This window comes from Armigeres subalbatus, chromosome 2, assembly GCF_024139115.2.
Source record: "Armigeres subalbatus isolate Guangzhou_Male chromosome 2, GZ_Asu_2, whole genome shotgun sequence".
NCBI classification, from domain to species: domain Eukaryota; kingdom Metazoa; phylum Arthropoda; class Insecta; order Diptera; family Culicidae; genus Armigeres; species Armigeres subalbatus.
This window is the reverse complement of record NC_085140.1, coordinates 231,966,634-231,981,668: the sequence shown is the minus strand read 5'-3', so window position 1 is coordinate 231,981,668 and position 15,035 is coordinate 231,966,634. Positions and strand designations below refer to the sequence as shown.

The 15,035-nt window shown below is 40.9% G+C and overlaps 1 long non-coding RNA gene across 1 annotated transcript; it reads right to left on the bottom strand.

The window, feature by feature from the left end:
* Positions 1-743: 743 nt before the first annotated feature.
* LOC134211885 (uncharacterized) lies at positions 744-1,233 on the bottom strand. The gene is made up of 3 exons (XR_009979135.1): positions 1,210-1,233; positions 1,082-1,149; positions 744-1,021 (listed from the first exon to the last, which is right to left on the bottom strand). It is a non-coding gene; the product is annotated as an uncharacterized LOC134211885 (long non-coding RNA).
* Between the last annotated feature and the right edge of the window lie 13,802 nt (positions 1,234-15,035).

The window sequence follows — 15,035 nt, the reverse complement described above, 5'->3', positions numbered from 1 at the left end:
AATTTTCCAGTTCCTAACGGTTGCACTTTAGGAAAATTATTTCAACTAAACCTTCCTCCCAAATATAATGATGGTCCTGAAAAGAACCGATTAATTGCCACTTATGTGCCATATTAACAGCAGCCACTGGGCTGCGCGACCGCCATCCGATGATTCGGCTCAACGAACGCCGTCGATTGCCAGATCCGCCGAAGATGGGACACGGATGAAAATGATGTGCTGCTGCTTCCACGACCGCCACCACCACCGACCGAAAAAATTTCATCCGCACCACCACACTGCTGAGACAGCCGTTGTTACTGGGACCGCTTCTGGACGCCCTGGTCCGCTCGCCGTGATATCCAGAATGAAAATGACGCGTGCACGCGAAACACGGGGCTTTTTATACACAGGGAAAACGAAGCAGTGGATCAAAAGGCCGTAACTTACTGCAATCTGATGTCCGTGTTGGGGATTTATGAACGGAATTGAATTTTTCACCCGGTTTGGAAAGAAACAACATTTTCAATAGTTTAACGTTGATAATCAATAGTATCAATAGAATTGGCAAATTGCTGGAGAGTTTCTGAATCTATTGATAAGCAAATGTCGAAAATCCATCAAAAGATAAAGACGCTATTAGCGTTTGAAATCTATCCTAATTTCGTGACGGTCTCGAATTTGGAAATTTCGGTTTTGCACCCTGTATCTGAGTCTTCCCCTTAGACGTAGTTTACGTCAAAAAGATCGCTTGACTCACCGATTAGCTGCAGTAATTTGACGATGTGCTGCTGTGGTGTATGCGCTCCTGGTACGTTGCGCGGTAGGGTGGGACTAGATGCCGGTTTAGTCGCGCTTCCACGTGGATGAAGACTTTCGCGGGGGGCCGTAGGCTGAGTCTGGCCACGTTGTGGCTATTGATGACCACTGCAATGGGATAGCGGCGTGTTGGCGGGCCGCTGGCTTCTGATGGCTGCAAGAAGCCGCACTCTTCGCGTCGAAAAGCAGGAAGCGTCGCTAGCAAAGTAGATATAGCCGTAGGCTATTCACAAGTATTTAGCACATTCACATATTTTCTTAACAAGCAGATTAAGCACTTTACCTGTCGCTTCTTCTTGAACGCACACACTTTGTACAGCCTTATTCTAAAGATAACTTTTGTTCTAAAGACTAACAAAGAAACAATGAACAGATTAAAATTAAGAAATATAGCCACGTCACTGAACTCACATTCAACGGTTATTCGACTCGGACATGCTCGCGACACTTCTACACTAATCTGCAGCTCGAACGAAAGTGAAGTGCAACCTTGACCCTCAGATTAGGGAAGGTGACTTCGGCCGAACTAAACGGAAGTTCGATTTTCCCGCGATCATCTTCGAAATAGTCCGGTAGTGCAAAAGTTTAAAGTTGGATGCTCGCTCAGTTTCGGTTTTGATCGTGAATCTTTTCCCATCTTTCTCAAAGATAACAAATGACCCTGTCCTTCGCGAATGCTCTCCTGTATTATGGCCGTCCTCGCGAGCTTTCCCTAATGAGTTTTTCGTCTAATTTATGGCGCAGAATCTACTACCTCATTGGCTTTCGTGTCGTACCAGTTGATAAGGTTTTACTCAACGGCGAACTTTGACCAATGCTCATGAATTAATCATTCACTAACTACCCATTCAATAACATATTATTCAAATCTATAATTATTTATTTAGGACGATGGAGCGTAGGCTACACATTGTATGAAGAAATATTAAAGGTTTACTACATATTTTGTTACATAGTAGTACCTAAAACCAGAGGAAATTGCTCATCTTATTGTGGTCAACAATCGCTATCGCCACCAATTTATTCTATTAGTCATCTCTCGTGAATGACCGTTCTCCCATCAGAATCTACTTTACAAAAATAGGATACTGCAAGTGTTCTCGATTTATTGGTGGAACGACTGACTGTATTCGATGTGATTCCAAATATAAATAACTAACAATGTAACTAACCATTATGTGGCCAACAAAAAAACACACGTGGATGGCTGACAGGCTACCGTGTTCCCATAAATCAATATTTTCATTACTTATAAAAAAATTCAACCAAAATTTTAGCCGTTTTGGCAACAGAAACTCATTCCATGGAGTAAGGTCTTAGTCATTCAAGAAATCCCTGGAATAAAGCCTTAAGGTCTACTCGCGTAACCAAAGGTCTATCGTCAAAATTCAAATAAGGTACATGCTCTTTGTGGTACTTAGCATAGAAGGCGATCATATGTTCCGGTCGTCCAAGAAAGATCTATCGACTTGTGCCAAAAGTGGTACATGCTCCTTGTGGTCCTTGGGATAGAATGTGATCACCACATATGCTCTGTGCTGTCCAAGCAATCTCTGGAGTAATTAATTTATCAAACGCAGATGTAGAAGTTACAAAACCAACTGTGTTCAGCCTCCCCAAAAATATTACACGAATTCAAGCGAGGGAGCTTTTAAACTACTACCACTTAGATCTATTTACCAACTAAATTTTTAATTCCTAACAAAATTCAATTATTCATTTAGATACTTTATAAGTTTATTTTTGTAGGATGGCAAATTTGTTTTTAGTTTCAAATAATTTGGAAGTGCATTAAATTGAGTTGCTCCGGTATAGAAAAACATGTTTTAAAGCGGGTTCAGTTCGTGGTCTAGCAACATAGAAATTTTCTCTTGTTCTCGTACTATGAGTATGTATATTTTGTAATTCAATTAATCTTATGTTCGATATAACAATATTATATTTAATTTTGTTTATATGAAGTAAAGTGTTGTAGATATGTAGCAATATATGACATTAAGGACTTCTGCTGAATATTAAATTTACAGTGGGCGAAAGTCAGTCAGTCAGTCATTTTTTATCGCTGTATTTTTTAAAACTTTAAGTGTGCTCAGATTGGATGCGGCAGCTGATTCCAAAACTGTGATCACATAAGATAGATCTAACAAAATTCCAAAAATATAGTTGCCAGCAACTAACTATATTTAAGCAATTCTTTGCTTTTCCATGAGCAAAAATGATTGGTGTTATTTTATTTTTTACCTTTTTACGTTTTTTTTTTTTCAATTTAGATTTTTATCTATAACAAGATCCAAATAATCTACTTCAGAAACTAGAGATAAAGATTTTTTGTTTATGAACAATTCAGGATTTACATTTTTCAAAGTGAATATCATAAAATTAGACTTCAATCTATTTATCTCCAGTTTATTTATACGAAACCAATGTGGAAGTAAGTTAATGTCATATAGCATTGTGGTTTGAAGAATATTTAAATCTTATGCTTTATATTTAAAAACTGCATCGTCTGCGTAACATTGTAGTTTTCCCATTAGGAGCACATTAAATGTGCCATTTATAAAAAAAATATTGAAAAGTATGGGCCTAAAATGGACCCTAAAAGTACGCCGGACTTTATTGTTAATAGTTTGTTGCTCTCTGTTTGAAAGGAAGGATTCAATCAAATCTACCGCTGATGAAGTGAAACCGTACATATTAGATCTTAACAATAGGTCATGAGTAATACAATCAAAAGCCTTTCGCAAGACTATGAAAATGCATTATACGTACTCTTCTTGATCTAAACCAGTCACTATGAAATGCAAGAATTCAAGTGAAGCAGTCTCATTACTTTTCTTGGGTAAAAACCAATGTGGTTACTATTAAACAGATCATGTTCTAAAAGGTAATTTTTTATTTGCTAATTTAAAGTATATTCAGGAATTTTTAAAAGTGCCGGTAAAAATTAAAAAGGTCGATAGTTTGTTTTTTGGATTTATCCACGGATTTGTAAAGCGGACAATCTTTGCCATTTTCATGCTCTTGTATTTGCATAAGTTAATCAATTTTCAACGGCTCCACTATTGCTCTGCACATTGAAGCCAATATTTATAAAATATTCGTTGAAGCAATTTGCTCATCGTTTATCCTCGGTAATGGTTTCATTATCCTGTATTGGCAATATATTATGTGGTTTTGATTTGTCAGACCTTTATCGGAAAATTATTTCTCTCAATGTGTCTCAAGTTTTTTTTATAGTTATTTATTTTTGTGTTATCTATCTAACGTTTATAATATTGTTCCTTTTTATCATATTCCCCAGCAGCAGCAAGGGTTGAGCAACCCCTCCAGCTAGGACGGCTATAAAAGCAACGAGCCATTGGCGGTCCGATTCATTCGACAAACGGACGGCGAGGCGAGCACATAGCAGCAGCAAGGGTTGAGCAACCCCTCCAGCTAGGACGGCTATAAAAGCAACGAGCCATTGACGGTCCGATTCATTCGACAAACGGACGGCGAGACGAGTACATCGTCTCCCAGCAGCAGCAAGGGTTGAGCATTCCCGTCCAGCCAGGACGGCTATAAAAGCAACGGGCCATTGGCGGTCCGGCTCATTCAACGAAGGGGTGGCGAGGCGAGCACATCGTCTCCCAGCAGCAGCAAGGGTTGAGCAATCCCCTCCCAACTTTAAGAGTTGATAAAATAAATTTCTGAGGAATTAGTTGGCGAGGCTTAAGTTAATTGAAATAATTGTCTGAACTGCTCTACAACCAGTAATAAGAGCGCCATGAGTAAAAATCAGTCTTAAACTTCCCAGATATCGCGTCTTACCAAGGAAGGAACCGCAAATCATGACATTTACTAATAAATTTTATCTGTGCGTTAAGAACCACCCGCTATAAAAGAATCCACATAAAAGTTATTAGTTAATAAGGGTTATGTTTGTTTCCACATATATGCTACGCGAATTCACATAGCCGTTATGTGAGAAATGCTATAGTCAAAATTTATGTGTGCCACACATAATGGATATGATTGGATTTTTGTCAGAGCAGGCTTTTTCATTTGGGAATACCTCTGTTCTGTTCTTGGTCATAATGCCATTGTCTTCCTCCACGATATCACTAAATGTTTGACATGAATCATGTCAATTTCAATGCGATACAGATCTGATTATATTTTCATAGATAATGAAAACATTTTTATTATCCGGTTTATCTCTTTATCTGATACAAACAATGTCTTGTGATCTGAAATGATTAGTTCTGTATATTTCACACATAAACGGCCATATTCAAATATTTCGGTAATGCAATCACGGTAGGAATTGTATTAGATAATTGAGTTGCGAAGCGCTAGCCAATCTTATTCAATATAACACATCCCAGAGTATATTGCATCCCATGTATATTCATTAACAATGTCAGAGTTAACATCAAGTAGGTTAATATTGAGATCACCACAAACAATCATTCTTTCAAGACTATGCAGCATTTGCTCTAACTGTTCTATACACAGTGGCACTAATCTACCAGGGTTGAACACTCCCATAATTTTTACTGTAAGCTCAACGATGAGAAAATTACATTCGTTGGAGTAATTTTCCAACTTCGTAAATTTGATAGAACGAATATAGATGCGCCATCTCTACGGCTATGATAAGCCTCGTACCCATTCAGATCGAAGATTTCATTCTCGTACAACCAAGCTCAAACAGCAACTACGCGAAATTCATTATTCAAATCATTAATAAGGAGACCAAGATTCTCTTCATTTCAGATTTTCAGAACATTTCAGAACGAACGAACCATCATCCCAAAACGTCAGGCCCATATATTACCTGTCAAAAGTTGAGTCAAGTGCCCTACGGTGTTTTGCTAGTGCGTTTGAATCATATTATTCCGTTCGTCAAACAAGATCGAAAATGTTGAGGAAACGTTTTTCATCTATTTTTTAATTTTAAATGAAACAATGTTTCTTTCGACTTTTGAGTCGGAAGAAAAACTGACGCGTTCAGTATGATTTACTTCATCGTTCCCTGAAAGAAAATCGAATATCGATTCTTCATTTTAGGACCCAATTCTGTTCCACAATCAGTCATTGAAAATATGCATCATACCAATATTCGATATATGATACAATCAATCGGGACCAGCTATGGCAGATAATGCACGAACACGAATTTCCGGATAAACTGACACGGTTGATCAAAGCGACGATGGATCGGGTGGTGTGCGTAGTTCGAGTTTCAGGGGCATTCTCGAGTCCCTTCGAAACCCGCAGAGGGTTACGGCAAGGTGATGGTCTTTCGTGTCTGCTATTCAACATCGCTTTGGAAGGGGTAATACGAAGAGCACAAGTGGTACAATTTTCAATAAGTCCGTCCAGCTATTTGGCTTCGCTGACGACAGAGATATTATGGCACGTAACTTTGAGAAGATGGAGGAACCCTACATCAGATTGAAGAGGGAAGCCACCAACCGCGAGTTTGCATCGGTGGTGACGAAATCGAGGTGGTAGAAGAATTTGTGTACTTGGGCTCACTGGTGACTGCCGAAATTGATACCAGCAGAGAAATTCGGAGACGCATAGTGGCTGGAAATCGTACATACTTTGGACTCCGCAAGACGCTCCGATCGAATAGAGTTCGCCGCCGTACCAAACTGACAATCTACAGAACGCTCATTAGACCGGTAGTCCCCTACGGACACGAGACCTGGACGATGCTCGTGGAGGACCAACGCGCACTTGGAGTTTTCGAAAGGAAAGTGCTGCGTACCATCTATGGTGGGGTGCAGATGGCGGACGGTACGTGGAGGAGGCGAATGAACCACGAGTTGCATCAGCTGTTGGGAGAACCATCCATCTCTCACACCGCAAAGATCGGACGACTGCGGTGGGCCGGGCACGTAGCCAGAATGTCGGACAGTAACCCAGTGAAAATGGTTCTCGACAACGATCCGACGGGTACAAGAAGGTGAGGTACGCAGCGGGCAAGGTGGATCGATCAGGTGGAAGATGACTTGCGGACCCTCCGTAGACTGCGTGGTTGGCGACGTGTAGCCATGGACCGAGCCGAATGGAGAAGACTCTTATATACCGCACAGGCCACTTCGGCCTTAGTCTGAATAAATGAAAATGACCAATATTCGATTCAGTTGGGAAAAGTCGTATACTATAGATGATAAATCACTAAAATCATTAACACGGATTGCCATTGAGCTTTCATCCTTACGCACATACACTACACCGTTGAAATAGCAAGCAAATTTGTAATTATGGGTGCGCTTGAATTTATGAGCCTCGTTCATTAAATGCGATTAGCACTAGTTAGTCTATCATTAAAGTAAATTCGTTGCTTGACCCATAGGCCTATTGATTCATTGTCAATCGGATTTTCCCGAGCTGTTTTCATTATACGTTCCTTAAAAAAAGCATTTAAAAAACGAACTAAGACGGGCTGCACTCCAATTCTATTCGATGAAGATAACCGGGTTATCCCCTGAACATTCTCGAGAGAACACTGCACATTTAACTCCCTCATAATGCTACTGACAACATCCCCAAATTTTTCATCTGTTGTCCTGATTACATTGCTGTCAGAGGTGTCCATCCATAGTTGTTTGCCGCAGACTGTTTAGCTCATAGCTCAGTTCTTCAATATGTTTTTCGTTCGTTGTACTTATGATGTTTATCATTCTGACATCCTTTCATAGATGTAATACAAAGAGTTGTTCTTAGTCCTCAAACTTAGACTAATGTATATTAGCATATGGTCCATGATTTGCGCGTGCGGCTCAGCTTAGTCTTGCTGGTATGACATAACCGCTGTACGGTTTTGCCACTTCGATTTTCGGAATGCTGCTTCTGATCCTGCTTATGAGTTGCGTCGTGTCTTTGGCCTTACAATCGCCTTTGTATAAAATGGAGCTCAGTAGACTAAAAAATGTTGGACGCTCTTTTTCCAAGTAAATTAGCGACATGAAATGTCAGGTCTCAGTAGAGATTTCTATCAACTTCGTTAATATCTTTATTGAGGTTCCATCGCCACGAAGTTCTCGGTCGGCCTCTGCTAAATGTCCTCACTTTCTACACTGCTTGCTCAGCTACCGTAAAGTTGCAGACGTTGTTCGTGTGGACATCCAACGATTTGGTCTTGTTGATGTTGATGAGAGGAGCGTTCGACCAGATCGTTCAGCTTGTTATACATAGCAGAGCGCTATTCTGCCGTAATCTGAAAAAGTGACGTATGCGTCATTTTACAACATACATGTTTTCCATTTTTCTGTTAAAGAGTACGATGAGTACTACTCATTAATACCATTTTTGGAAAACGGCTTATACGTCACTTTGCCAGATTAGTAGAGCTAGTAGAGCAGTGTCATCGGCCGGCTCGAGGTCGTTCGGTGGCTTCATGGTGGTTCCGAAGCAGCCCTTGATTTCATCGGTAGATGTAGATTGGAGAACTTTAGCAGAGATAGAATACATCCATCATTGCATCACCTCAAAGGCTACCCGAAGGAAATCTAATAGGGCTCAGTTGTGCTACTGTGCCACGGTGAGGTCGAAGACTTTATCTGGAACATTGAAGCGTTTCGCGGCGTCCAATAGATTTTTGTAGCATCGATGGGCGTTTCGTGGTCAATGAGTACCAAATGAATCCTACCTGCTACCGTCAGAGAGTCGTGTCTATCTTCCTCAAATTCAAATTAGGATATCTTTGTACAGAACTTTGAAAACAATTTATAAAAAGTAAAATGATGATGCTCCGCCAGTTGGCAAATCCCTTGTTTTGGAACCTTTACAAATGCGCCTTGCATCCAGTCTGCCAGATTGATGCGGCATTTCCGCGAATGCCATGGATCTGCTTTAATCTTCTGCAGTGATGTGGCTTCAAAGTTGACGCGGGTACGATATCAGAGCGAACCTATTTGACTTGTCGCTGATGTAGGGAAAAAATGCAATTTATTTCCGCTGTTGCTTCTCATCATAATCAATAATGTCATGATGGGTGCGATTGGCCGTGTACCAAACAGGTTGCAGTTTATTGCTAAGGAGCATTAGGACGTCAGGGGCGTCTCCAATTTGTCTGACAATAATAATGATTCGCTATATTAGTACAGCGACGATGTTATATAAAATTGGCTCGACGACAACATCTGCATGACCAGGTCGTTGAGTGTCAACTAAAACAGCCCCTTCAACGTTACATTATAAGGACAGCCGTTAAAGGGAGTGAAGGCTTTCAATATCTTGACAGCCTGATAATTATAACTTCGGATGGCGGAATTCAGGAGATCAGTCAGAATTCAAGCATCAGGAAGGCTGGGGCTGCTTTCAAATGTATCATCAGATCGTAACCACCCGTAAGCTTATTCATTTTTTACCTATTACATTACATTGTTGAATACATTCAGTTCAAGCTCAATTTTATTTTCTTTTTCTTATACCACAATAAAGGTTTCTAAGTTTTCGTGAAATTTCAAAGACTAAACCCACATTACACTACGTAAAACATATAATATTGTGCTATAGAATACCCTGGTAATTCAGATCCAATAAAAATGCGTAAAGGATTTTTAATATTCATAAAACCTTACGACAACAACTGGCCACTAAGATTCCTGCAATGCAAAACATGCATCGAATTAGATGTACCCCTGCTGCAGGATTATGCGCCAAATGAAGCAGCCAAACACCGACAACAACAATCCCATTGGAACCACTTAGCATAATATTTTATATTACTGTCGCTTCTGGGGTAATTATTTTCTAAATTAATGTCTGCCAGTGCCTCTTAGACCTAGATGGAATAAATTTACGCACCAGTCAGCCAGCCAACATCAGAATGGAAAGAGTGCAATTGAAATTGTCTTTTCGGCAGAAAAACATTATCATTTAGGAAAATTAAACACGAGAAGGACGAGCAACCACTGGAACTGGAACTGTCTCTCGCTCGATTCGATGTCGGAAGGAAGGTAGCCGAAAGGAATCGCAGTAAGTACGTCGAGATGACACAATGGCGGCGGCGTCGGGAAGCATGCTGCTTTATGGCTTTCGCGCGTTCGGTCTTTCTCCTGATGGCGACGTTGTTGGTTTTTCCTTTCGGTACCCCGGCCAACCTTCGAAGGAGAGAGAGTAAGTGAATTTGAATTTATGGCACTGGAGGAAAAAGGACATTGCGCAATAAATAAAGTGGTTATAAAGTGGCAATAAACAGCGGCGAATGAGAATGGATTGCTAGCAGTCGCAGGCCGTTTTATGAAAGATTTATTTTTATTTTCATTCCAACTTTTACACAAGAATTATGGACCACATGTGAACGACTTTTGGTGCCATCCCAGCGAGCGGTGATGGATGATTTGATTTTAGGACCATTGTAGGCACAATCACGTAATGTTTGTCGATTTTGGTACACTTGGTAAGACGGAAGGTCTATGGTGATTTGTTTAAATTTATAAAAGGTTGGATGGATGAACATTCGAGATACAACGGGCATCCGAATTGTTGATATTTAGTTGTACTTCTTATAATCATTTAGCAATAACACTGAAACTCAAAAAAATCAGCACTGAATCTAAAAATCTAGTGGTTGTGCACACTTACAGACATTATGAGAAATCTTTATTTGAATTTAAAGCAGATCTTATTGTGTTTGTCACAAATGAAGAGAAGGAGCTAGAGATAATTCATTATTTTGGCGGTTGGTGTGGTTTTGTGACCATACCTCGTCGAAAGCCGCACTACAAATCGAATGATCAAATAGCATAAGAATCAAACCCGTCCACACTAATTTCGCTTTCCCAGTCCCATTTCCCACTTGGTTAACATGGAACCGTCGGGATTTACTACAAGACGTTGAATAAATCTCTTTGTAGCGCTGAAAAGCCGAACTCGTCATTCTGTTTATTTTACGAAGAAGCAACGCAAACAAGCAGTTGTTTAGCTTAGTAAAGATTAAAGTTTTCCTTTTCTAATAGGGATTTTCTGGTCTCTCGGTGCCGGGAGAAGGAAATGTCTTTGAGATCACAGCGTCAAGATTAGAGCAAGCCGACTTCATGTTGACGGGCAGGGATCATTAGAACCAAAGAAGGGCAGTCGACGGGACGGTTTCTGTGCGACAAACAGCTGATTATCTTCCTTCGAGACGATGATGACGGGACGTGAAGCTTACTTTGCATTCTGATCTGTTTTCACTGTATGCGGGATTAGCCGGGATTGATGACGCCTGCAATGCAAACAGTGCATTGTTTCGGTACAACTTTGCTTTTGCTAGCATTTCGTAAAGCCGATCAAGGGACAGCCACACAAGCTAAGTACCAATATTTAAATGAGCTTTGCCCATCTTTGGGACAACAAGAGAAGACAGAGCAGTTTGCTCTTGCGGCTTATGGGTTTGAGATTTCGTCTGAATATGAGTGTTTATTTTCCACCATCAGCCGAGGGGAACACCCAGATCGCTTAATGGAAAGACAATAAATTCAACATATGTTTCCAGTCGGATCGTTTGACATGTACCTACTTTGCTTTTTTAGGACTGTGGACACCCAACACCTCCCCGACCAAATGGTAAGTTGTTTATTCTGGATGATGTGTAGGCGTTACCAAACTTTCTACCTGTTAAGTAGAAATGTAGACCAAGCTGCTGAACTAAAATTTATTGTCTTGCGGCACGGTGTAGGTCTCTACGAAATATGCTTGCAATTGTTATAATGGGTGAGAGCAGAAGAAATTTGGCATGCTTTTTATTTCTGCTGCTGAGTTTACGATTATTGTTGTACACCCGAACCGCCGCTAACCACGAGTCAGCCTTATAATGCAACTGATTCTACTTCAAGACTCAGACAACATAGTGGCAATCTCTAAAAATTCCATCGAAAGACAGATGTATGTATGTATGAATCTTAGCCACCATCCTAACTGGAGTCTTGGAGTGGCTGGAGTCAACATATTGCCAATAGGGGGGTGGTGGACAGGTAACCAGAGACACTTACGAAACCCTCGGAAAAATGAGAATCTTCCAGCTTTCCAGGGGATGTTTGTTTGAACAATGGCGCGTCATCAAAATATTATTTTATAATATTCACGCAAGTTGGCATTACATTCGTCGATGCACTAAACTGTTTCATGTAGTTAACGTCGGGCGTTTTAGCCCTGTGCATTACTCTTCTGATTTTTCTGAACTTATGAAAATAAAATAAATTCAAGTTTTATACATTTTCAAAATCTGATATTTTGACGAAGGTAAAAAATTCCGACCATGATTTCCATCGAAAGAAAGTTGTTGTCAAAAATCGATTGAGAAGAGAATTGCTAAACAAAAAGGATGCAGCCTATTATTGCGTATAGCTCAGAGAAAAACTTTATAGAGCATGGATGGCTTCTTGGGCAGATGTCTAGTGTCAAAAAAAAAAAACAACTTTGCAGAAGAAAGTTTTGCTTGATGATACGTTTTAACTTATCTAGATAAAAATAAAAGTAATCAAAATGAAGTTCCAGAACGTATACCCAGAGTGCTAAAGATTTTTTCTACAATGAAACCAGCGGTCTCTCTCATTCCCTCTCGCTTGCCACGTTTGTCTTTTTGTTCACTTTTCACTTCCCACATCTTACTTCTCACTTCTCATTGTTCGCATCTCGCTTGTACTTCTCAATTCTCAGTTTCACTTACTCGCTTCTTCCATCTCGTGTCTCATTTCCCAGTTTGCAATTCTCGGCTCATACTTCTCAGTAGTTTTTCTCACTTCTTCCTTCCCATTACTCATCATTTCTCACTTATCACATTTCACGTTTATTTTCTCAATTTCATTTCTATCTTTTCTTAATAATTAACATTCATTATTAATTATTATCATTAATTATTAATATAACATTATTTATCACACACGCTCTTATTCAATGGGCACCTAAATGTTATCACATGGAGTTAAACGAATATTTTTTTATTTTTTTACAGATGTCAATTTGTGGTACTCAAGTTAGCCTTGCAAGCAAATATGTAAGATTGCCAATCCGGAGATGACGAGTTCGATGTGGGATGTTTTCGGTTAAGAACATGTTCGACTCCCTGGGCATAGTGTATTCATTGTACTTGCCACACAAGTTACACATTCATGCAATGGCGGGCATAGAAAGCCTTCCACTTAATAAATTGTTGAAACGCAGGCCAAGGTCCAGTTGGAATGTAAAGCCAAAGAAGAAGCAGATGTCAATTTGGTGATCTGAGAACATGTTTTTCGTTTTTACCGTTTAAATTAATGAGAAAAATCTGAACTTCAGACATTTTCATTTTTGAGCATCATCAATTATAAAAGTTTAAATTAATTTAATCTTTATTATTTTGAACGAATTTCAAATCTTCCATCACCCTTTATCTGTTATATTTGTCTTAAGTAAAATAAATAGTATTTTCCAAAATTTAATCAGTGCGCGTCAACGAGAAAGCAATGAGAGTATGAGCTCATTATCTGCAGATAGGCGATTCTCCGAATCGTCGCCAGCGTCAAGAACATCTTCGCCCCCTAAAGGCATGTCAGTTATCGTACAAACCCAAAATTATATTCAACCCGTAAAGATAAGCCAAATAAATGACTGATAAAGAAGACCGAGTAGTTCCGTTATACTTTCCTTAGTCTGAGCCATCGCTGGAAGTTCATGTCAACCGTACTGAATGTATCATAAGACCAGTGCGGTGATCATTTTAAGGGCATGAGCGACACCTGCTTTGGACCATCTTTGGCAGTGTTCAAGCGAACGGTGTGTGATGGCCAAGGATGACCCAGACGCTCACCTAACTCTACGATGAGCCCATCATTCAGAAGATAGCTAAAGCTGGATGGATACGATGGGCCATATCTTGCCCAAGAATCCTGCAAAGATGGTGTTTACGTCAGATCTGGCAACTGCTTACCGAGCTACGCAACGAACTATGTAGCTGGACCAGGTGCAATTTAACTTAGTGTAAGGCGAAGCCGAGGTTGTGGCGAGAGATGTGGCCCCGAACCTTGTTATGGTGCGAATTTGTTGAGTTACTGTTATCTTTAATCTGATAAAAATAATTGAAATAGTTGTACGCAAAGCTTATCTGCCTCAACTTGGCAAAGTTTAATTCATTGTCAATACACCACGTCACGGTGGCGTACCACGATCTGCTTGGGTCTCCAGATATTTCGTGAGCTCGAAAAGCAGTACCAGCCCTTTTGATCCGTGCTCACTGACAAGATATTGAAAACTTTCGACCCTTTCCATCGTGGGCCCTCCTTAGCCGTGCAGTAAGACGCGCGGCTAAAAAGCAAGACCATGCTGAGGATGGCTGGGTTCGATTCTCGGTGCAGGTCTAGGCAATTTTTGGAGTGGAAATTGTCTCGACTTCCCTGGGCATAAAAGTATCATCGTGTTTGCCTCATGATATACGAATGTAAAAATGGTAACTTGGCTTAGAAACCTCGCAGTTAATAACTGTTTTTTTTTTCTTCCTAAGCAATGAAGGGGGAATCTGCTCAACAGACATCCTGGGTTGACCAGGAAGTGCGGGGTTAGGGATCACCGAGGGAGGCAGGACTACATTCCCGACCCGCTCAACCGTTTCCATTGCCGCCTAGCCCATAGTCTCTTCGGTACAACCAGAGAGTAATGCTTCAAAGGGGGGCCAGTGCACAACGCACCCTCGAGGTTAGCTGCGTGTCCTTGCAGCACCGAACATCGTAACTCGCTTTTTTAGAAGAACACCATGGTATCGTGCCAGCGCGTGGCCGGCTTTCCAGTTGGCCTTATCACGTCCTATGTCCTCGGAAGGTGGGAAGGGTCGACTTCGCTCCTGCTTCCCTCTGCACGACTGGTATCAAGAATGATGATGCCGCGTGCACCCTAAATTGACGTTTCTGCGATAGGGCCTATTCGCCAGCACACAGAGGGACTTGCCGACGCGGTGCCTACGCCTGCCCCAGCCTTGACGAGGACCCCTTTCCGTCCTCGGGCTCGGAACCCGCCCGGTTGACCGACGCCGCGAAAGCGACGATACCATGTTGTTCTTCGCGCGGCCACTTGTTTGATAAAAGGATCGAGTTCGACCACAGAGCATGACCACCGGTATGACCCATGAAGCCTACTCCAATCCCTTGGACCACCTCTTATTTGCGCCTGAACTAGCCATCCTGAACGAGCCACCTTCTGTGTAGCTCCGAGACGATTTGGGCGATAGTCAAAAAAACGGCGTTCCAGCCAACTTCATCTTTACACATCCTCCGAACTAGGTTGTC